The sequence below is a fragment of the Protopterus annectens genome, chromosome 11.part0 (assembly GCF_019279795.1).
Source record: "Protopterus annectens isolate FY-2018-M chromosome 11.part0, PAN1.0, whole genome shotgun sequence".
Taxonomy (NCBI): Eukaryota; Metazoa; Chordata; order Ceratodontiformes; family Protopteridae; genus Protopterus; species Protopterus annectens.
Window position 1 is genome coordinate 511,619,342 of NC_056745.1, and position 21,876 is coordinate 511,641,217.

General features: G+C 43.2%; 1 protein-coding gene across 1 annotated transcript in view; it reads right to left on the bottom strand.

Annotated features, from left to right (window-relative positions):
- Positions 1 to 2,837: 2,837 nt before the first annotated feature.
- Positions 2,838 to 21,876, bottom strand: part of CPSF6 (cleavage and polyadenylation specific factor 6) — a 1,684,023-nt gene continuing 1,664,984 nt past the window's right edge. Inside the window, exon 10 of the mRNA XM_044088012.1 lies at positions 2,838 to 3,889. The gene's annotated coding sequence lies outside the window, so the exon portion shown is untranslated. The remainder of the gene's footprint in view (positions 3,890 to 21,876) is intronic.

Below are 21,876 nucleotides of genomic sequence, written 5' to 3' on the forward strand. Positions count from 1 at the left end.
AAATCTAGCACAAAACCGACAGCAAGGCACTTTGTGATCAGGGCCTAGGCAAGGAATACAGTACAAATGAAAATCCTTATGAGGTATTTGCTTCCCACAAGTAATGCAATTATTAACTTTTACTGACATCGGTAAGGAGCAAGAAAAAGTTTCCCCAATGGGGTACTTAGCTTTAGTTTGAAGACTTCAGTTCTGAAACTCGAATACGAAAATTCCAGGAGTCGGCCGACCAACACTTGCGAACTGCTTCTGCTTCAGACACCGCGCGGCAAGAAAGACTGAATAAAATGGCGTCGGCTGCATGTTTTACACCCCTGACGACCTGACGCCATGGAAGAGGAGACAGCAACAGACGCAGGACCCAAGACTTTGTTATTCAGGCTGACTGAGGGCAACTTGCCAGCAGACTACCCAAATGTAATGACTGCAACAGTGGAACATGAAGAACATCACAACCACACTACTACTAAATCTTAAAATGCAACAACCTTTAAATATAATAGTAGATCCATTTTGATCTGAACAGTGACTCAGACAAATGGATACCAAACAATGGTTAGTACACCAAATTCAAGATACATGCAGTTCTAAACCTGACCAGCTTTCTAAATTTTGAGCATTATTTTGCCTCTATAGCTGAAAAGAGGGTTATTTCATCTTGTAAAATGCTAATATGAAAACTCTTACTGCTATGTTTTCACACTGCCTCTTATCATTGATTGAACCATATCAACGAAGTATGTAACACTGAGCTATCATGAAGTTCCTATTTCTGCAAAAGAAAACTCCACAGGAAATCCATGAATATGATGTAAACAGAGTGATAAGTGCCCTTTTTACTCATTTGTGAAGAAGTGGCGTGCAAACTTTCAGCATGCAGATTGAGACCAAAGATGCAGCAAGGTTTGGGAGGCCTTGTCAGACAGTGTCAACTCCTGAAAGACTGGCAAAACAATGGATGTTTAGACAAAATTGGGGAATGAGTGCATAGACCATCCACCATACTCACCAGATCTTGCTCCATCTATTTCCCATTTCCAAACTTTAATAAAAAGACAGTTTGGAAGGGAAGCAATTCGAGTGATTTGGAGGCGATTGCAGCAGTGGAGCAGTAATTCAGTGACCAGACTTCAGACATTTTTGGCAAGGTTACAGACACTTCAGACAATATGTGCCAAGTGTGTTGAACTTTGGGGAGAATATGTTAAATAACTTGTAAGTTTCATGGCTCCACTCCATTCCTTTCTTTTCTGGCTTAGAACTTGTCAGTACCCCCCCTTGTACTATCACTAGCCACAAGCATTTCACACTGAATAAAATGTACCATAAATACATAAACATTTCATATGAAAGCCTCACAATGAAATTTTAAAATGCTGAACAGAAATACACAGCTATTAAGACCCTAATTAATTTTAAACTGTGCCTCGACACCAGAATTCCAGATTAAAACAAAATGCAAAGTTCTTATTGGCAACTTTGTCTCTGCAGATGAAGCAGCAAGACAATCAAGCAATCACATGAACACTTTCCTGTCTGTTTCAACTCTTAAATATGCTTGTGTTTTCATAGCTGCATGTTTGGTATCACACCAAAGGTAAGTTCTTTCAACATATCACACCTTCAAGCAGTTTTGGACCTTAAACCATGCATATGTACACAGCCGAACTACCCTCACTTTCAAACCACATGTTCCCACAGTAGCAAATACACAATTTTACAGTTACTAGAAAATACAATACAATTTTACCTTAAGTACTGCTTACATTTTTTAGCAGAGTTTTGGTGCATTTCCTTTCTGAAAGCATAGTTTCGCCAACTCAACATAGCTTTGTACAAGGGTAAAATGACCCATTCTAATGGGAAGGATACCTGCCTTTCTGCTTACAACAGAATGAAATGCACTTTTAATGAAGTTCTGCATAATGAATAACCCCAATTTAAGTTTCTTCATTGCACAAGCATGAAGTTTTTGATCATGCCACCTCAAAAAGCCAAGTTATGTGGACTCAGGCAAGTTTCATGTTTAAAAAGGAAAGACCAGTGAAAGGACACCAGAGTTGGTTACTTGCTTTAACATAATTCACTCCTCTAAACAGATTTCTGGCATAAAAGCAACAAAACTGAACAAAGGCACTTTGATTACTGTGAAGTGTTATGTATTGGCAAGTTACATGCAGGTTAACAATTCTACTGGCAAATCCAAGACAATTTCTGCAAGCTTCAGTATGTTGTAGCACCACCATAGCTTAAAAAGCATTTTCATATCAGCCCACCCACATGGTTAACCTGCATAAACAGACATTGGAAAAGAACTACAGACTGGGCTTCTGATATGAATGCAGGGATGAACCACAGAAAATGGCTCAAGTCCACTCGTACTCAAGACAGAAAACACGCTCACCTTACTTGAAGTTCTATGAGCTTCAACAATAGTATGTAGAAATAAAATACAGTGTCTTTACCCATACCTCTCAACCTCTTTGTGCAAGAATTCCTGACAAGGCCAAAATAATTGGGGGGGGAAGACCCAAGATCAGAGATAGATTATAAATATTGCTTTAATAAACTTAGAAAGGTGATAGAATGTTAGGTTTTGTGTTAGTATTTACTTTCTGAAGGATATGGAATATTAAACTCAAATGTCATTTAGTAACTTTAATTCTCAATGATTTGCCAGGAAACCACAAAGTGAGGGACCCACCAAAAAATATGAGGCAAAAGTCTGGGCTGTTGAGAGGTATGAGTCTGTTGCATTACAACTTCCTAAAAGGCAGGAAGAAAAAGTAAGCAGATGCAGCTCTAATTAGATTATGAAACATCAAACAAGACCACTGTTAAAGTGAAATGTGTGGATTTATTACTATCAATAATGTTGTTTAAAACTGAGCACACACTACTTAAAGGCTACATCCTTAAAAAACATGTATGTATGATGATTTTTCAAGGCACAGAATACCTACCCCTACCTTCAGGATGGATACTTGATCTCCTTCATAGAATATTCTGTTTCAATATACACAAAGGCAATATAGAACACTGAATTTTCTTTAATAAAATCAAGGATGAGTAAACTCAAAAGCACAACAGGGTTCTGTTAAGCAATAAAACATACAAAAAAGGCTGGTTGTTTTAATGTTTTATTTATAAAACAGCATTAGATATGTTCACAACTATAAAAAACTTCAAGTCTAAAGAAAATGCTACTCACCTTCATGGCTTTTTTGTTTGGCTTCTCTAATTTTGAGATTTAGCACAGGAAAGAAACACTTGCATGCCACTGAATACAGTTAAATCAAGTCAAGTTTTACCACTGCTGGAAAAGCATTCAAATAGCCAAAAACGTTGGTACATTAATCCGTTTAGGATTAAAAAAAGCAGGAATTATGTACTGTAACAATATGGTGAACAACCTAACTATATTCAGCTGAGTGTGTGAAAATTACACTGGTAATCTGTAGGAGAGAGTCAATTACTCAATTTAAACTCCTCAAATGTATCTTCCAAAAATAGAGGTCAGATGTAAAAATATCAGTCAGGTTATATGAAGTGCAGCAATATGAAATATGATTTACATAACTGTGACAAATGCTAATGGACTACTTCTTGAGTAGATATTTTTTTATACAAACCAGCACAGGGGGGGGGGGGGTAACAGTAATTTTGCACCTCAAATTTACATTTGAACTGGTCTTCCAGTTAAACAGATTAGTGTCAAAATGCTTATATAATGTTACCTTTGAGGATGTCTGCATTTCCTTTTAATTGGTGTCTTAAGTGGTATTATAAAGAAAGCAGCGGCAGAGACTTAAACATTCAGAGTTTTCTTTTCCAATTTCCACAAATCCATATGCACCTTTGTTCTCATTTTATCCAGTGTTGCTGAAGGCTAAATCATAATAGGTGGAGAAAGATATATAATTCACAATACACAAACATATGATTAGAGTCAACACCATCATTCACTGTCTAGAATATAGGTTCATAGGAAATTACTAAGCTAATGGCACAAGAGCCTTTACAAGCCTAGCCAACAATACCCAGAATATGACATTATATCTTAATTCCCCAGATATGTGATGGGGTAGTTTTAGGGAAGTTGATTGAGTGTTGAAGCCAAAGCCATTTTACAAACTGCTTCTGTCCATAAAGGACATGGGCAGTACCTCAGGAATGTGATTGAATTTATGGTTCCCCATCCATTTATTCAAATTCTTTTTGGACAATAAGGAACAGGCTTTGTTTTACAAAGATAGGAAGTTTATTCCATAGAAGAGATATCCTCTGAGATACAAATCTCTCTCTCCAGCAAGTTCTGTTCATAAATAAGGTTCAAGTCCATGGAATGCATAACCCTTGTATAATTTTTCTTTCAAGTATGTAACACTTTCATTAGGGCTGGATCAGAGAATGCCATGTAGGTCAGGCACAAGTCACCTCTCAATAAATGAAATGAGATAGGGTAAAGGGCAGGGGCCTTTAGTCAGTCTGCATAACACGCTCTTACACTTTGTATTTTTTAGAAACCTCTGAGGCCACTCCAGTTGGTGTAAGTGCTTGGTTAGGTACATGCAGAGAGAAGCACTGTACTCTATTACGGGCCTGATGAGGGTCAAGTGCTATGGCACTTTGACTTCCTTTGATCTTGATGCCATGCCTTTACTTAAAAGTTGAGAGACACAGAAGGATTTCCTGACTACCATAGCTACCTGGTGGTCAAAGTTTAGGTTACTATCTGTGTTACGAATCAACTTGCCAGCCCAGTCACATACAGGGATAACAAGTTGACACTATATACCAGAAAACAGGTTTAAACATTTCAGGCATTAAGGAGCTAGTAAGAGCAGGTAGGAGTCCGCAGCCAATGGTAGCCCTGTCATCTCAGTGTGTGAGAGGCGTACGGGTCTGCTGCTGCAGTAACCCTAGCAAAAAAACAGTTGACACTAAGTGTAGCAAAAAGTTTATACATGCTTCAAAGCACACATGCCACACAAGGCTGGTATGGCATATCCTCTGGTTTCAGCTGTGCACACTTCAAATTGATGAAGTTTGGAGTTAAGCTATTTGCATAAAAAATCATCCACTTATAATGCATGCTCACTGACCATCAGGTCACAGAAAATTAAGGTCCGCCACCTTAAATGTGGATGGATACAGTATGGGAGGGTGGGAGTGAAGATCTCTTCAGGCTGCTGGGAAGAGGGCAGTCATGGAAAGGGGATGTAAGGACAGGAAACACATTCCCTTCATGCCTACCCTGGATGATGGCCCTTCAGGGATGACAGACACAAAAGGGTAAGTCTTGAATTCCTGCACCAGCTTTTCACAAATAAATTTTCTGTAGTGCCTCTAAAGACCACAAATATGAATGCAGGGAAAGCACACTGGCATCACTGGGACTTAACGGAGCCAAGTCAAACAAATCATTACAAAAACAATCTTAACTCAGGAAAGCAGATCAAAGACGGTGGCATTTTAGATTCAAAGCATTATTAAAAAAATCAGGGATAGGGCAAGTTATAAAGTAAATTGAGTTACCCAAACCAGAAATATCCAGAAGTTTTACCATGTGAACAAGCACCTGGTCTCAGTTGCACCAAGCAATCTTCAAACTGCAAAAAAAAATTACCTTGATAGCACTTAATGTTCTGAAACGCTACTTGCTGGAAGGCCCTGTGACTTGCACTTAAAACCATATACCCTGAATACTGCAATTTGCCAATTACCATTCACAGCCACCCAGCGGTACAAGCCTTGGCTCTAGACTGTCAGTGTTGAAGTGACACCCCGACCCCATGTGATAAAATGGGAAAAGGGGTTGTCTATGGATGAATCCTACAAAGTAGTAACAGATAAGACAAGCAGTTAATTTTAAATTCTAAATGTCCATGTGAGGCTCCCACAGGGATTAGTGATTACATCGTGGATGGAATCCAAAAGTGAACAGGCCTCACACACATGTGGTTTTAAAAGGGGAAACCAGATCAAATTTGGACCAAATGGGACTATGAGGATAACAGTTGCCTTGCACCTCATCATTTTCTGTAAAACCTGGAGGGATGCATTAACCATAAAAGCAGCCCTAGAAGCTAAATTGTTGAGACAGCATCCCTCAGTGTCAGGGATCAAGGTAAAGAACTTATTGCACTTAGTGTTCTCAGGATAGGCAAACAGATTACAGCAATGGGTGCCTCAGTGATGAAAACTCTGGCTGCTTACCTCTAGACTAAGATGTGAGAAGATTCCTGCTGAGCCTACCCGCTTGGCAACGGGAAACTCTGGGGATGCGTGTTGCAACAAGAAAGTGGTATGATGCTATTACCCACTGCCAAACCCTCACTACCATCTAACATAATGGGTATGATCTTGGTTCTTCCTTGCTTGATGTACTAAAACTACAGTTGTATTTGCCTGTTTGGATGCAGGCCACAATCTGAGGGGGGTTCTCCTGAAGTTAATGCAACAGGAGGACCACCACCCTCAATTCCAAGACATTATGTTAGCACTGGCATCTCTCTGACCTTTGACCATCTGTCTTCAATATGGTCCCTCCACCCCAGAGAGGATGCATCGGTGGTCACTGTAGCTACTGGATTTCGTGTCACAAACAGCTTTCCTGAGGAAACCAGTGGCAAATCCAGCCATCACCTCAGATGAAATGTGCAAGATTCTGTGATGGCAGTACTTTTGGTTAGAAACTGTAGGACTCGACAACACTGAGCTTGAGAAGCCACTACAAGATTATCTTGTGAAAGTGAGCAAAGTAAAGAATCTGAACAGAAAAAAAACAGAGGTCCAGAGCTCCCAGAACCACAACAGCAGCAGCAGAAGGGAAGAAAAGCAGCAACTGTACGGCTGCTCAAGGACTGCAGTCCTCCTAGTGGGACAGAGATTACTGATGGAGTCACCTGGATTGTAACCTATGAATGTCATGATTTGAGAAGGTGCCAAGATGGCTTCTGAAGCTTTATTGATATTCCCACAGAGATGCAAAAATTTAGGAGATAGTTATGGGCTTTGGTAAGAGATGCCATTGAGGAGACAGCCAGGAGCCAATCATCCAGGCATGGAAAGATCCTGTATCCCACGATTCATAGATGGGCTGCTATGACAGCCATGCATTTGGTAAACACTGTGGGGACTCTGGTGAGACAGAATGGTAAGAACCTGAAATGATATACTTCTGAATAGTTGACTAACTCCTCCATAGACTCCTTCACAATTTTTTTGTGTGAAAGTAGGCAACCTGACGACCTACTTAGCACATCCAAATGTTTGCCCTGAGCTAGGGTAGAACTGACTGCAACAGTACCTTATGAAATGGGTCATGTGAATGAATCTGTTTAGAAAGCTTATTCAAAGATGAGCCTGAGGTTGCAAGTTCTCTTTGGTACCAAAAAGAACCTTGAATAAAAAAAACTGACCCCCTCTGGTCTGGTGGGATCTCTTAGATGGCTTTCTCTATAAGAGAGCTGATCCGTCTTCTAGCCATCTTTGCCTGATGGGGTGGGAAATCCAGCAACAGCATGGGGACTAGGGTGGGTTTATAAAAAAAAAAAAAGATATCGTCCCTCTTACCCAATTGTCCTGTGTAATGGCCTGCCACATGGAGAGGTGCCGGGACAGATGTCTCCGACTGACTCTGGATTGGAGAAGTTGAGCAGACCTTTAGGTATACTGCTGCTTGCAATCCACGAAGGGCCCACTTTATCCCTGGTTTTACAGATCCTCTCAGCATCTGCACCGGCATCCACTAAAGGGACAACCTCGGTCTGAAATTGAATCAAACTGCTGGTGACTAGAATTCCTGAATCAGAGGGAGGGGCTCCTTCTAGTTCACACTTAACACTCTGCAGGGCCTCAATTTACTCCAGTGGCAGATAGGGTCTTGCCATTTGGTTCACACTTCTGCTTTTTCTTTCAGTGAGGGACCACTTCTGCATTTTTTTTTTCATTGAGGGATCAAAGAGGGATGATCTGTCAGAGCATTTATGAATGGCGACTTGAAATTGTCTGCAAATTTGCATAGGTGCAGCCCTACGTGATGCATCATGGCAATGCAGGAATCTGGCTGCTCCATTTGCAGAGTTATGCACCAGGTGTATGAAGAGGTTCATTATACTTGATACAATAGTTATGGTAATCTTCAGTTATTTACCAGTCTCTGCCATAACAGGATTCTTCAGATTAGATGAGGCTTTTTGAGCCAGATCTCTATAGAACCTACTTATGTGACTGATGCAGTTTAAGGTCCTCAGACGAAAAGTGCCTGAAGAATATGGATGCTCCCCTAACCCTTCCATTGCCCTAGACTCCTTTTTAGGTGGGTGAATGGAGAAAGTCTTCTGAAAACTTTTTCTAGCTACCACCACAATGATGGAGCCTACAGCTGGAGATTTGTCCCAATACTGTCCAACCTTTAGTGATCATTGTATTCCGTCAGGTTTTCGATGAACTGCTTCAGTTATCTGGCTCCTGCCATGACCTCTGGACCACCAGATCAATCACACTCCTCGAACAAGACAGTCTTATCCGGGGGGGTTGGGTCATGCCTCCCTCACACAAGTTCTAAAATATCAAATGGGGGGGGGGGGTAAGTACAGAATCCTTTCAGTCTTTAAGAATCTTAAGTTGGGGACTCACATGGGGTGTCTAGGTGCTTCCCTTTGCAAATTTTATTTTTCTGGCATGTCAGGGGTGAATAATACAGCAACTCCTCAGAGGATCATAGTTACTGTTGAGCAGGAGAACTGAGGCTTACTGCCTGGCTCTGACCACTGGGCACTTGAAGCAAAGGAGGTAAGATAAGAGTCACTGGGTAGATCCACACCTAATGGGATGAGCATGAACACTAACAGGAGAAGGTACAGTTGTTTAAGAATTTACCAAACGTATTCCAAACATGAGGGTTATCACTGCTGACTTCCAGCAGGGTTACCAAAGCATAACCTTCCCTAGGTTGCACGTCTGACCTCGGCTTGTAAGTGCAAGGGTATATAAGTGGAACTATGAAGGTAGATCTCCAAGCCAGGAGAGTCGTTAAGAATCCTGAGCAAGTGACTGGTCAGCTAGTAGGGTGCAAGTATGAAGTAGTAAGGAGTCCTTTTCAGTCCTAAGATCTTGTTACAGGGCAGAAAAAAGGGAGGGGGAGAGAGACAGAAGATGGTAACCAAGTAAGATGGGAAGGAATACTGTAATAGTGATTAGGCACATCTAGTGTTACGGTAAGCTCTTGCACAAATGTACAATGTTCTGACTGAATTCACTGTTGCAGTACTGTAATAAGTGGGTGATTCCTACAGCTGAAGGGAATCTATCGGTGAAGAGTTTTGCTGGCTGATGCAGACACTGTCCTAGAAGCCAGAGAAGACTGACCTTGTGAAGGTCACCCTGGACCTTGAAAAGGCATCAATTTTTGTAGTGTTTAGTGAAGGTATGTACAGAAGCCCAGATGGCAGCATTTAATATGGTCATAGCATCCACTCCTTTGTACAAGGGCCAAAGATACCACTGCCCTGGTAGAATGAGCTTGACAGCAAGAGGGCAAGGGTTTGCCTTGCAGAGAGTAACAGAAAAACTAAATCCAGCTTGCAATGGTTTGCTTGGATACAGATTGGCCTGGTTTGGAACCCATGTATGAGACAGTTGGCCAAACATGCGTGATCAGACTTAAACATGGATTTGGTCTTGCCCGAATAGAACCTCAGCTTCAGTGAACATCTAGAGTGTGTAGGTGCCTTTTTCCCCAGTTCTGTGGGTTGGGGACAAAAACAAGAATATTGATGGTCTGGCTGAGACACAGCTTGTTCACTACTTTTGGCATGAAAGAGGGATTACCCCTCAGGGTCACCCTGTCCTTGTGGAAAATAGAGAGAGAAATGGCCATGAATGTCTGTAGTTCTGAGACTCGTCTAACCAAAGTGAAAGCCAGAAGCTAAATAGTTTTCAACATGCAGAATTTGAGGTTTGCTGAGGATGCTGGTTCAAGGGAGGCACACTAAGCTTTTCCAGCAAGAAACTGAGGTGCCAGGAAGGGGGTACAGACTTCCTTGGTGGTCTAAGATGCAGAATCCTTTTAAGGAATTCTTTGACCTCGGGTCTGCACATGAGAAGGGCTGAGGGGCAGACAGAGAAGATGGATAGGTATACATATATCTCAAGAGTAAAACAGAAAGAACCTGTGCGGTCATCATGCTGTGGAGCATAAAAGTTGAACTTTACCTGCTATATTTATTTTCACTTGTGCCATTTAAAGTCCTTGAAAAGATCAGCGCTTTTGAGTTGCTCCCAACCCTTCTTCAGATACTGAACCCATGCTCAGTATATTTAAAAAAAACTTGGTAAACAATCAATTTCTTCCTTCATGGGCACACCTGCAAAAGCGAATTGTGCGAATTCATTTACAAAACATCAGAGTCATCTGTGAAGCCTAGGCCCCTTAAGGGTGGGCTTGAGTGGTAGATGACCATTCAAGGCCAGGTGGCCTGTCTGCCTGCAACTTGGCTAAAAATTTCATTTCAGCCTGTTCAGTTCTATCAATGATATTACCCCAACAAATGTTTTCTTGTATTACTTGCATGACCATGAAATGTAAAATGTCCCAAATTCAACATAACATGTCTAGCTAAAGAACTTTTTATGCGTCTTAGCCGAATATCGCTCATTTGTTTAGATGTTCCCTCTGAGCTGCCTGTCAGTTTTTCATGCATAAAAAAAAAAGTCACATGAGCTGCGGCTAGCAATATAAACATGCCTGGTTTTACAGTCAGCACAGGATCGACTATTGTGCCTCTCTCCATATATACCAGATGCATACATTTATTCTTGTCGGAAATGTATCTGCATAAAGAACACAATCTGCATGGAAAGGTACCTATCCTTTCTGATCTGATATTATCCACCTAGTGTAATGTAGCACAGATGTTTAAGATTTCGATTCCTTTTAAAACTAAATGACACAATGGTTCTTACTACTTCACTACTGTTTATCACTGCACTTGTGAGGACCTTTGGCTGCTATCCCCTACCTTTTTGGATTTATCTTTTTCTTTTGTTACGGAACAGCTGCACATGGCTGAGGGCTTTGATCGCAATATACATACATACATTTCAAACATGGGCATCAATGCCCTTCTAGCTGCATTTATTTACTTTACATTTGTTGACTGGGGTAGTCCAACTGGGCTGGGCTAACAAGCCCTTTTTCAGTGGAGGCCCGGACAGAAAAGCTTCACAATCAATAAAAATGAAAATATAGAAAGTACAGTTTTGTACCTACCATAAATGTAGATGTCCGAACAGGAATGCATCTGCAGTCCTTACAAATGGGTTGTCCTGTCGTCAGGCAGCCCTTCGGTCGGCCGGATTCCAAAGTCTGGGTCTGGCCTCGGCTGGTGTCGCACTTCACCCGACGCCATAGCTGCAGTTCTTCGGGTATAAAGGCATCAGCAGACGCCATTTTCCTCAGTGTTTCTTGCCCCAGATGCCAGTTGCCCTCTTGGATAGCTAAATTTTGGATAAATGCCAATGTTTCCAAATAGTAGAAGGCAAACACAAAAAATAAGCATGTATGTACATATATACAAACAAATACACCATAAGAGATCCCCCCCAGCTAGCTATTAGATGGGCAAATACCCTAGGAATACCACAGAGGGGAAGGAGGGTGGGTAATCCTGACTGCAGATGCATTCCTGTTCGGACATCTACATTTATGGTAGGTACAAAACTGTACTATGTCCTTCAAGGATGCATCTGCAGTCCTTAAATGGGTAGAATACCATAGCCAAACTAGGGGAGGAGGAAGAAGAAATTATGGTGTAGTTAGGATCCCTTGCAAAACAGCAGTGGCAAACCCTGCTCGGGATCTAGAGTATAAAGGTAAGTTATAATGCTTGGCAAATGTATGCACGGAGGTCCAAGTAGCAGCCTCTATAATGTCCTTGGTAGCCACTCCTCGTAAGAAAGCTGTGGTAGTGGCTGTAGCCCTTGTAGAATGAGGCCTTATGTTCTGTGGAGTTTGCTTTCCATGGTAGGAGTAACAGAATCTGATGCAATTTCCTATCCACTTGGAGATTGTCTGTTTTGAAATTGCTTTTCCTTCCCTTCCTGTTGCATATGCTACCAGAAGCTGGTCCGTTTGTCTATTGCCCTTGTTTCTGTCCAGGTAGTAGCGCAACTGTCTCTGTACATCCAAAGTATGCAGCAGTCTTTCCCCTGTTCTGTGGATTGGGAAGAAGGTAGGTAGGTGGATAGCCTGGTTTAAAGACACTCTGGATACCACCTTAGGCATAAATGTAGGATTTGTTCTCATGGACACTATCTTGATGGAAGATTAGGAAGGGTTGTACTGCCATTAAAGCCTGTAGCTCAGAAACCCTTCTTGCTGAGGTAATTGCCAGCAGAAAAGCAGTTTTCCAGGATAGGTGTTGAAGATCTGCTGTTGCTGCTGGTTGAAAGGGGAGTGTCAATTTTTCTAGCACAAAGTTCAAGTCCCATGCTGGTAATGGTGGTTTCCTAGGAGGTTTTACATTTTAATTCCTCTCAGAAACTGCCTGAGTAGAGGATCTTGAGAAGACAGGGGATCAAGCTGTATTCTGCAGAAATAGCTGATGCATGTATCTTGATGGAGGAATAGGACAGGCCTGTATGGAAAAGCTCTGCCAAATACTCCAGGATGTTGGCAATGTCTACCTTTGACACATCTTTTCCCCTTTCAGTACTCCAAATGAGAAACCTTTTCCATTTTCCTGCATAGTTCCTTCTTGTTAAGGGTCTGCGGGCCTCAAGGATAATGTCTTTAACCCTTTGGGATAAATCTGGGTTAGTTGCTCTTATGTAATGTTCCAGGCAGTCAGCTGCAGAGTTTTCAGGTTTGGATGCAGGGTGTTGTAGCCGCTCTGAGTTAACAGCAAAGGAATCAGGGGTAGTGTCCACATTTTCCCCCAAGACATGCTCCTCAGTAATGGGTACCAATGTTGTCTTGGCCAGTTTGGAGCTATCAGAATGATCCTTGGACGTTCCTCTGATTTTCAATAGCACCTTGTGCATCAAAGGAAGAGGTGGGAATGCATATGCTGTCAGGCCTTTCCAACTGAAGGATAGAGTCTCCACCTTCCAAGCAAGTGGGTGGTACGTCCTTGTGCAGAATTTCTTGAGCTGGTGATTGAGTGGGGATGCGAATAGGTCTATTTGTGGCAGTCCCCATTTCCTTGTGATGACCTTGAAGATGTCCGGGTGTAGCATCCATTCGTGAGCATCCGAGGTAGTTCTGCTTAATATGTCTGCTAGGATGTTTTCTTTTCCCGGTACAAAAATTGCTTGTAACTGAATGTTGTAGCTCAGAGCCATATTCCATAGGTCCAGTGCCATCCGGCATAGAGGGTATGAATGAGTGCCTCCCTGTTTGTTGATGTACCACATTGACTGTGGTGTTGTCTGTCCTTATCATCAACTGCCCTTCTTGGAGGAATGGTCTGAAATTCTGGATTGCTAGTTTTACTGCCAGCATTTCCTTTTGATTTATGTGCAGGTGCAGCTGATCTGGAGTCCATAAGCCCTGTATGCACTTGTCCAGCATGTGGGCCCCCCAACCGAGGTCTGAGGCGTCCGTTGTGATGGTTTGGCTTGGTTGAATGCTGTGGAAGGGCAAACCTGGGTTTGACTGGCATGCCTGAGCCCACCATAGGAACTCTTGTTTCGGGCATGGGATTAGTGGTATTTCGGTTTCTAGGCTGTGCCTGTGTTGAGACCATAAATTCTTCAGGTACCACTGTAGCTTTCTCATATGCAGTCTGGCATGAGGGACCAGGATTATGCAGGATGCCATGAAGCCCAAGGCCTGCAGTACTTTCCTTGCTGTTAGTTTGTTCTGCTTTGTTAATGCCAAGAAGTAGAGAGGAAGTTGTTCTTGTTTTTCTGCAGTTAGGAATGCCATCTGTTTTACTGTGTCCAATTCTGCACCTAAGAAGGTTATTCTTTGGGATGGTATCAGTCTTGATTTTTTATATTGACTGTATATCCCAGGGCTTGCAGTAAGCAAATGACTCTTTGTAAGTCTTCTGTTAGCTTGTTTTTGTTGTCTGCTTGTATCAGGCAGTCGTCCAGGTATGGACATATTTGGATTCCCTGAAGCCTGCAGTGGCGATTACTGATGCCAGGCATTTCGTGAACACTCTGGGCAGTAGATAAGCCAAAGGGCAATGCTGAGAATTGATAATGCTCTGATCCTGCAAGAAATCTGAGGTATCTTCTGCAATTTGGTCGTATGGGGACGTGCAGGTATGCCTCCTTGAGATCTAGAGTCACCAGCCAATACTCCTTGCCCAGCATGGGAAGAAGTTGCTGTAGGGTCAGCATTTTGAATTTTGGAACAATGATGAATGTGTTTAAAGCGGACAGGTCGAGAATAGGCCTCCAATTTTTCTCTTTTCTTGGTACCAGGAATAGTCTGGAGTAAAATCCCTTTCCTTGTTCCATAGATGGTACCCTTTCCACAGCTCTCATCTTTGCTAATTGAGCTATTTGTTTTAGAGCTTCTGTCTTTTGATTTGGTGGTAGGTTTGGCATTCCTCTTTTCCTGGTAAAGTATGGAAATGAAACCTGTAGCCTTGGTCTATAGTTTGCAAAATCCACTTGTCTCTTGTGATGTAGTGCCAGTTTTTGAAAATAAGGCTAACTTTCCGCCTAAGGGTGCTGCTATTTGTTCCCTGGTAGGCGGTGCCAGAGCCAAGTCACTGTGATTGTCCTGTTGCAGTGGTAGTAGTTGTGTCTGTGCCTCGCTGGTTGTTACCTTGCCACTGGCGTCCCCTGTAGGCACCTCCTCTGGATTGATTTCTGCCTCTTGAACGCCTATTCCTGCCTCTCTGTGTTTTAGAGGAGTCTGGAAAGGACCAATTTTTGGAAGGCCAGTTCCTGCTAAACCTTGGAGGCTGAACCTGTAAGAAATCTTTCACTGTTTGTACAGATTTTGCCTTCTCTTCCATTTTCTTCAGTACCTGCTGAGCAGGAGAACCAAATAAACTGACCTTATCCATAGGAGCATCTAATAGTTTTGCTTTAACATGATCCGGCAAGACCTGATCTTTCAACCATGCATGCATTCTTATAACTGTGCCAGTCATGGCTGATCTAAAGGAAGCCTCCAGTGCATCATAGCCACATTTTAAAGAATGGTTACTAACCTGCTGAATGTTATGCACCATTTCTAGAACATATTTCTTATCTAAAGAATCATCAGAGGACAGTTTCTTAGTTAACTGATCAAGCATAAACTCCTGGTATTGGATCATATGAAACTGACAGTTCAATGCCCTAGCTGAGAGAGTAGCAGAGGTGTATACTTTTTTACCCCATCTCTCTAAGGACCTGGATTCCCTTTCAGAGGGAGAGGGTTTTTAACTGAGGTCGGCTACTGCCTTAGGCCCCTGGGAGATAGTCTCGGGATCTGCAAAAGGAGCCTTGTATAAATGGTGATGTGTGTCCGGGACCCTGTAGAACCTATCGGGCTTAGCAGGGGCTAGAGGCAAAGTATCAGGAGCAGTGCAAGCATCATTAAATGCATCATCTACAACAGGAAGAACTGGAGGTATAGCTAAAGGCCTATGTTGTGGTAAATGCAAAAAGTCCTAAGCCTTTTCCTTGAATCTGAGAAATCTTGCCCCTGCCATTGGAATTGCTCTCTCATGGCATGTAAGGTTTCCCCAAAGGAAAATTCCTCTGGTGGAGAGGCAGAAGGAATCGATTCCTCAGCATCGGAGTCTTCATAAGGAGAAAAAGGAGCCTCTGGATGGTCTGTATTGTCTGTATCATCAGAAGAATCATCTGAGGACACTGGCTCAGGGGGCTCTGCTCTAGGTCTCTTTTCTGGAGGAGGTTGAGAGGCCCTGTCTGGATGAGGTTGGGATCCCCTTATTAAAGAGATGAGATCCTCTGCCAGAGTGAGCATTTGGGAACTGGGCCTGTGAGAGGGGGGCTTAACAGGCACAGACTTAGAAGTTTTGGCTGCTTTAGCCCTGGCAAAGGCCTTTATGGACATGGCTGCAGGTGGCCTAGCAGCACCACGTGCAGGGGTTGAAACATCCAAAGGGATGGTGTCCGATAATTCTTGTGAAACCACAGTAGCAGGTTGAATTTCAGAGGCCGATTCAACCAGGTTAGAAGGGGCCTCGGTAGTAGCCATGGATTCGGCTGAAGACAGAACCGTTTGCTCGGTTTAGGCCGAAACAGAGACACTCGCGGTTTGCTTAACCGCGGTTTCGGCCGAAACCGCGGACCGCGAGTGTCGGTCCTTTTCTTTGCGTTTCTTAACAACTTGTGAAGTCGGAGGATCCGGCGGCATTATGTACGCAAAATCTGAGCCGAAAAACTGTTCAGCAAACTCCGACCGACGTCTAAGCGTCCGTCGGTTGAAAGAAGCACAGGCTAAAACAAGCTGCTACGTCGTGGTCTGGGCCTAAACAAGGTAAGCAGTAAGAGTGGAAATCTTTATGAGGTATTTGTTTCCCACAAGTTAAACAGTTATTCACTTTTTCTGACATCGGCTGAGGCAAGAAAGAGTCCCCAGCGGGTACTTAGCTTTTAGAAGTCTTGAAGTAGTATTCGGTAGTAGTAATCTCTGGATCTGACCGACCGGCACTTGCGAACAGCTTCTGCTTGGCGACGCGCAAGAAAGACTGAGGAAAATGGCGTCGGCTGATGCCTTTATACCCGAAGAACTGCAGCTATGACGTCGGGTGAAGTGCGACACCAGCCGAGGCCAGACCCAGACTTTGGAATCCGGCCGACCGAAGGGCTGCCTGACGACAGGACAACCCATTTGTAAGGACTGCAGATGCATCCTTGAAGGACATCAGGGTTTACAAATAAAAAATATTTTTCACAATGGAGTAAGAATAAAAAGCAACACAATTTCGGCAACACAGCAATATGAACATAAGTTTTAGTATACCATTAAGATTTCTATGCAAACATGAGCTGTAGTATCTCATTTAGTTCCCAAGTATCCTCATTTACTAGTAGACAGAAGGGTGTTTCAAATTTAGTAAAGGAAGATAAAGAGGTTGCTGACATGAATAAAACTGCCAGTTACAAGAGGTAAAAGAAGGCAGTAAAGTGCTATGTTGAAAACAAGTAGAGGATAGTGCAGCAGAGTCAAATGTAGTAGGCTGATAGAGCACAGGCTGGAAACAGTATGAGGGGTGAGAGCAGTGACAGGACCAGTTGTTTAAGTATTCCTTGGTAGCTGCTTTGAATTGTTTTTGTTGTTTGAGGGACCTTATTTCTAATGGCAACTTGTTCCAATACATTGCAGGATGGTAGCTGTAGAGGTTGCATCCCATTCTGGTATTAGGTTCATGGATCTGCAAGTGGTCTAGATTTGAGCTGCATAAAGATCTAGTGGGAATATATTGGGAGATTAAAGAAGATAAGCTGGGGCAATAGTTAGGCTTGTACAGAATGGAGTGAATAATTTGGACCTGAGAGAGGAGTAGTAGATGAAGCAAATTCTAGCCAGTTTAGGTGTTTTAGTGAAAGACAGTGATGGGACTTGTACATTTGATGTGCTGCGAATCGGGCTTTGTTGTAGATTGATTCAAGTTTAGTAAGGAGAGAGGAGTTGAAATTTGTGAGGACTTGAGAGCTGTGCAGTAGGATTAATAGCAGGTAGACATGAGAAAGGGTTATTTTTGCATTGTTAGTGAGAACATTTTTATTTCTATAAAGGAGGCCCAGTTTTTGATGAGTCTTTTGGATGCAGTTGTTAACATGCAAGTCAAACTTAAGCTGATTATCTATAATTACACCTAAGAGTTTTTTGCTTGATTCAACTTCAGTTGGGGTGTTAAGTGAAAGTATAGAGAAAGTAGGTTTCAGGTGATAGACATTCTTAGGTAAGAAAAGTAGGACTTTAGTTTTTTGGGAGTTTAAAATGAGCATATTATTAGAGAGCCAAGTTTCAACTGAGTTGGATGTCGGAGTGATAGAGATGAGTTCAGAGTGGGTATCAGTGATGGTGATGACTGTGGAGTCATCTTTATATTGCATCAGGGATGACTGGGGGCAGGAAGTATACAGTAGGTTTGTAAACATGTTCGAGAGTAACAGACAAAGAATAGAGCCTAGCGGAACCCCCATTCTCACAGGAAGAGACAGGGAAAGAACAGAGCGCCACCTCACTGACTGCAATCCATCAGTGAGGTAGCTGGAAAACCAGGTAACAGTAGCAGTCGAAAAGTTATAGTAGGTTAGTTTAGTCAATAGTAAAGAGTGACACAGTATCAAAGGCTTCTGAAAGGTCTAAGAAAAGGCAAGAAAAAGTACAGTTGTGCACACTTACCATAAATGTAGATGTTAGAGTGTATTCACTGTTGCAGTCATCACACTTGGGTTATATCCTGCCAGGGGTAGCCCTCAGTCGGTCCGAATACCAGAGGCTTAGTATTTCTGCGTCGGTTGCTGTCGCTCCAGGACTGACGTCAGGTCATCAGTGGTATAAAATCAGGCAGCCGACGCCATTACATTAGTTTTTCTTGCCCCAAACGTCAGGAACCCCCAAATAGGGAGCTAGGTTATGGTGGAACACCACCCACCAGTAGAAAGTAAATACCAAAAATCCTTGTAGAGAGTGAGGAAGAGATCAGGGGGATGGAGGGTGGGAAACCAGGAATGCAACAGTGAATAGACTCGAACATCTACATTTATGGTAAGCATACACAACTATACTATGTTCTTCGTGTTTCATTGTTGCAGTCATCATACTTGGGTTAATTCCCAAAGCTGAAGTAAAGGGTGGAGGGTGTCAAGAAGAGTTGGGGCTGAATAGTATGCCCTGCAAGACTGCAGTTGCAAAGCCTGCCCTGGATTGGGAAAAGAGAGGCTGGTGGTAATGCTTGGTGAAGGTATGAAATGCACTTCATGTTGCAGCCTCCAGGATGTCCCTGGTAGGGACCCCTCTGAGGAAAGCTGCAGAGGTGGAGGCTGCCCTTGTGGAATGTGTCCTGACCCCTTGTGGGATTGGTTTCCAGTGGTGTTCGTAACAGAAATGGATACAGCGTGCTATCCATTTGGAAATGGTTTGTTTAGACATGACCTTGCCCTCTGCCCCTGCTTTCCTAAAGGGCTTAGTCCTATCCAGGTAGAATCTGAGCTGTCTGTGCACATCTAGAGAGAGTGCAGGATCCTTTCCCCCCTTATTTTGAGGCTTGTGGAAAAAGGTGGGCAAATGAATAGATTGGTTGAGAGCCACACTGAACACCACTTTAGGCATGAAGGTTGAGTTAGTCCTGAGGGAGACTGTGTCAGCATGAAAAATGATGAAAGGCTCCATAGCCATGAGTGCTTGTAGCTCTGAAACTCTTCTAGCTGAAGTGATGGCCAGAAGCAAGGCTGTTTTCCATGAGAGGAATTTTAACTCTGTTGAAGCTGCAGGATAAAAAGGGGTAGTGTGAGCTTTTCCAACACAAAATTAAGGTCCCAAGCTGGGGTAGGAGCTCTTCTGGGTGGCCTTAAATTGTTTGCCCCTCTTAGGAACTGTTTGATGAGAGGGTGAGAAAAGAGAGGTGGCTCTGTGCTGTAATGAGCACAGTTGGCAGAGGCATGAATTTTAATAGAAGAGAAGGATAGGCCCCTGTGTGTGGTAGGTCTGCTAAGTAATCCAGGATGAGAGGTAGGGAGGGCTGTGCTGCATCAGCTCCCTTAGCCTGGATCCAGGTGCAATACGTTTTCCACTTGTCCGCATAGGATTTCCTAATGCTGGGGCGTCTGGCCTCACGTATAATGTCCAGGATTTGCTTGCTTAGGCTGGCAACTGGAAGAGAGGTCAGGGAATAAGCTAGGCTGCCAGGTTCAAGGTCTGCAATTATGGATGCATGAATTCTCCATTCTGTTGGGTGAGGAGATTTGGGATCTGAGGTAGGTGCCATGGAGGCAGAGGTGACAGACTGAGCAGCAGTGGGTACCAGTGCTGGCATGGCCAGTCTGGGACAATCAAGATTGCTCTTGATTTTTCCTCCCTTATTTTGAGTAGTACCCTTGTGAGCAGAGGTAGAAGGGGAAATGCATAGAAGTTTACCCATTCATAGGTAGGTACTAGGCTATAAGCCCAAGGGCCTAAGTAAGCCTAGCCAACAAGGTTCCATGGCTTACGCCACCCAAGAAAGTTAAATTTCCTGTGCTCCTGTCGAGCAGAGCCACAGAAGTGATCCCAGGGGTGTATTTCCTATTTCAAGATTTTTCTTGAAGTGTGCTAATGAGGAACTTTGCTTGACATAGATGGGTAGCTTGTTCCAGAGTATAGGAAGTCTCTGGGACAGGAATCTAGCCCTCCAGCATGTCCTGTTTAATGTGGTGACAAGGTTTAGGTCCCTAGAGCATGTAGCTTGGAGGGATTGGGATTTCTTAAGGTGTAGCATGTCCAACAGCTCTGGGTTTAACATAGCTTTATATGTTAGGCAAAGATCTCCTCGGAGTAGGTGATATGCTACAGAGTAAAGCTGGAGTTTTTTGAGACGGTCAATGTAGGGCATCTGTCTGAGGCCAGTAATCCTCTTTGTGAGGTACTTCTGTGGCATTTCCAGCTGCTGCAGAGGTCATGTGAGGTACATTCCAAAAGGGGCGTTGTACTCTATAATGGGTCTAATGAGTGCCGAGTAGAGGGGAACAAAGGCCTCTTTTCCTGGATGAGAACCCTTTTGTGATGAGGTGTGCCACATAGAAGGATTTCCTGACTACTGTAGCAATGTGATTATAAAAAGGAGAGACTGTCCACCTGGGTCCCAAGGTCTCTCATCACACATTCGGCATGAAGTAGATTGCTGTTTATCTGGTAAGTTCATGGGTACAGAGTTTTTACCAAAGGGAATGACAATGCACTTTTTGCCATTGAGCTTGAGGCCATGCCTCTGACACAAGGCATCTGTCTCAGTGAGACTCTTCTGTAGGATGTCCACACCATTTGGAGGGACTCTACTATGGTTCCTAGTTTGCAGTCATCTGCGAACTTCGTTAGCCAGAGCCCTCCCCGGAATACAATATTTTGAGTGGGGACCAGACTGGATTTCTTTTCGTTTATAGTGTACCACACAGAGAGGTCAGTAGGTCCTTTACAAAGGTCAGGTGCTGTAACAGCTTTTCCTGACTGTCTGCCTGAATCAAGCAGTCTAAGTAGGGGTAAATTTGAACATTCCTTTGTCTGCAAAAAGCAATAGCAGGAGCCAGGCATTTTGTGAAAACTCTGGGAGCAGTGGATAAGGCAAAGGAAAGCGCAGAGAACTGAAAGTGCATAGATCCTGCCCTGAAACGTAGATATTTCTTGCAAAAATCTCTGATTGGTATCTGTAGATAGGCCTATTTTAGGTCTAGGGTGGCTAACCAAGCATCCTTGGATAGCATAGGACGAAGCTGCTGGCGGGTGAGCATTTTGAATTTTGGTATCACCAGGAAGGAGTTTAGAATTGATAGAGGATTGGGCACCAGGTGCCCTGTTTTCTGGGTACCAAGAAAAGCCTGGTATAGAAACCTTGGCCTATCTGGTTTGCAGGAACAGACTGTATTTCCCTCATGGAGAGCAGGGAATGGACTTGGTTATGGGCCTCTGCCCACTGGCTTGGAGGAAGATCTGGGGAACCCTTTTGGGGTTGGCAGTGTGTGGAAATAAAATTTGTATCCCTGGGACACTATGTTGAGTACCCATTGGTCAGTGGTGATGGAAGCCCAGTTTTTTGAATGAAAGGAGAGTTTTCATCCTATGGGGCATAAGTAGGTGGGCAGAGGTAAGGGATGGAGTTGTAAAGTCATTGCAAGTTCTTTTCATAAGGGGGTGGCTTAGCACTCACTGGTTTTGAAGTGGAGGAACTCCACTGGTTAGACCTCTGCATT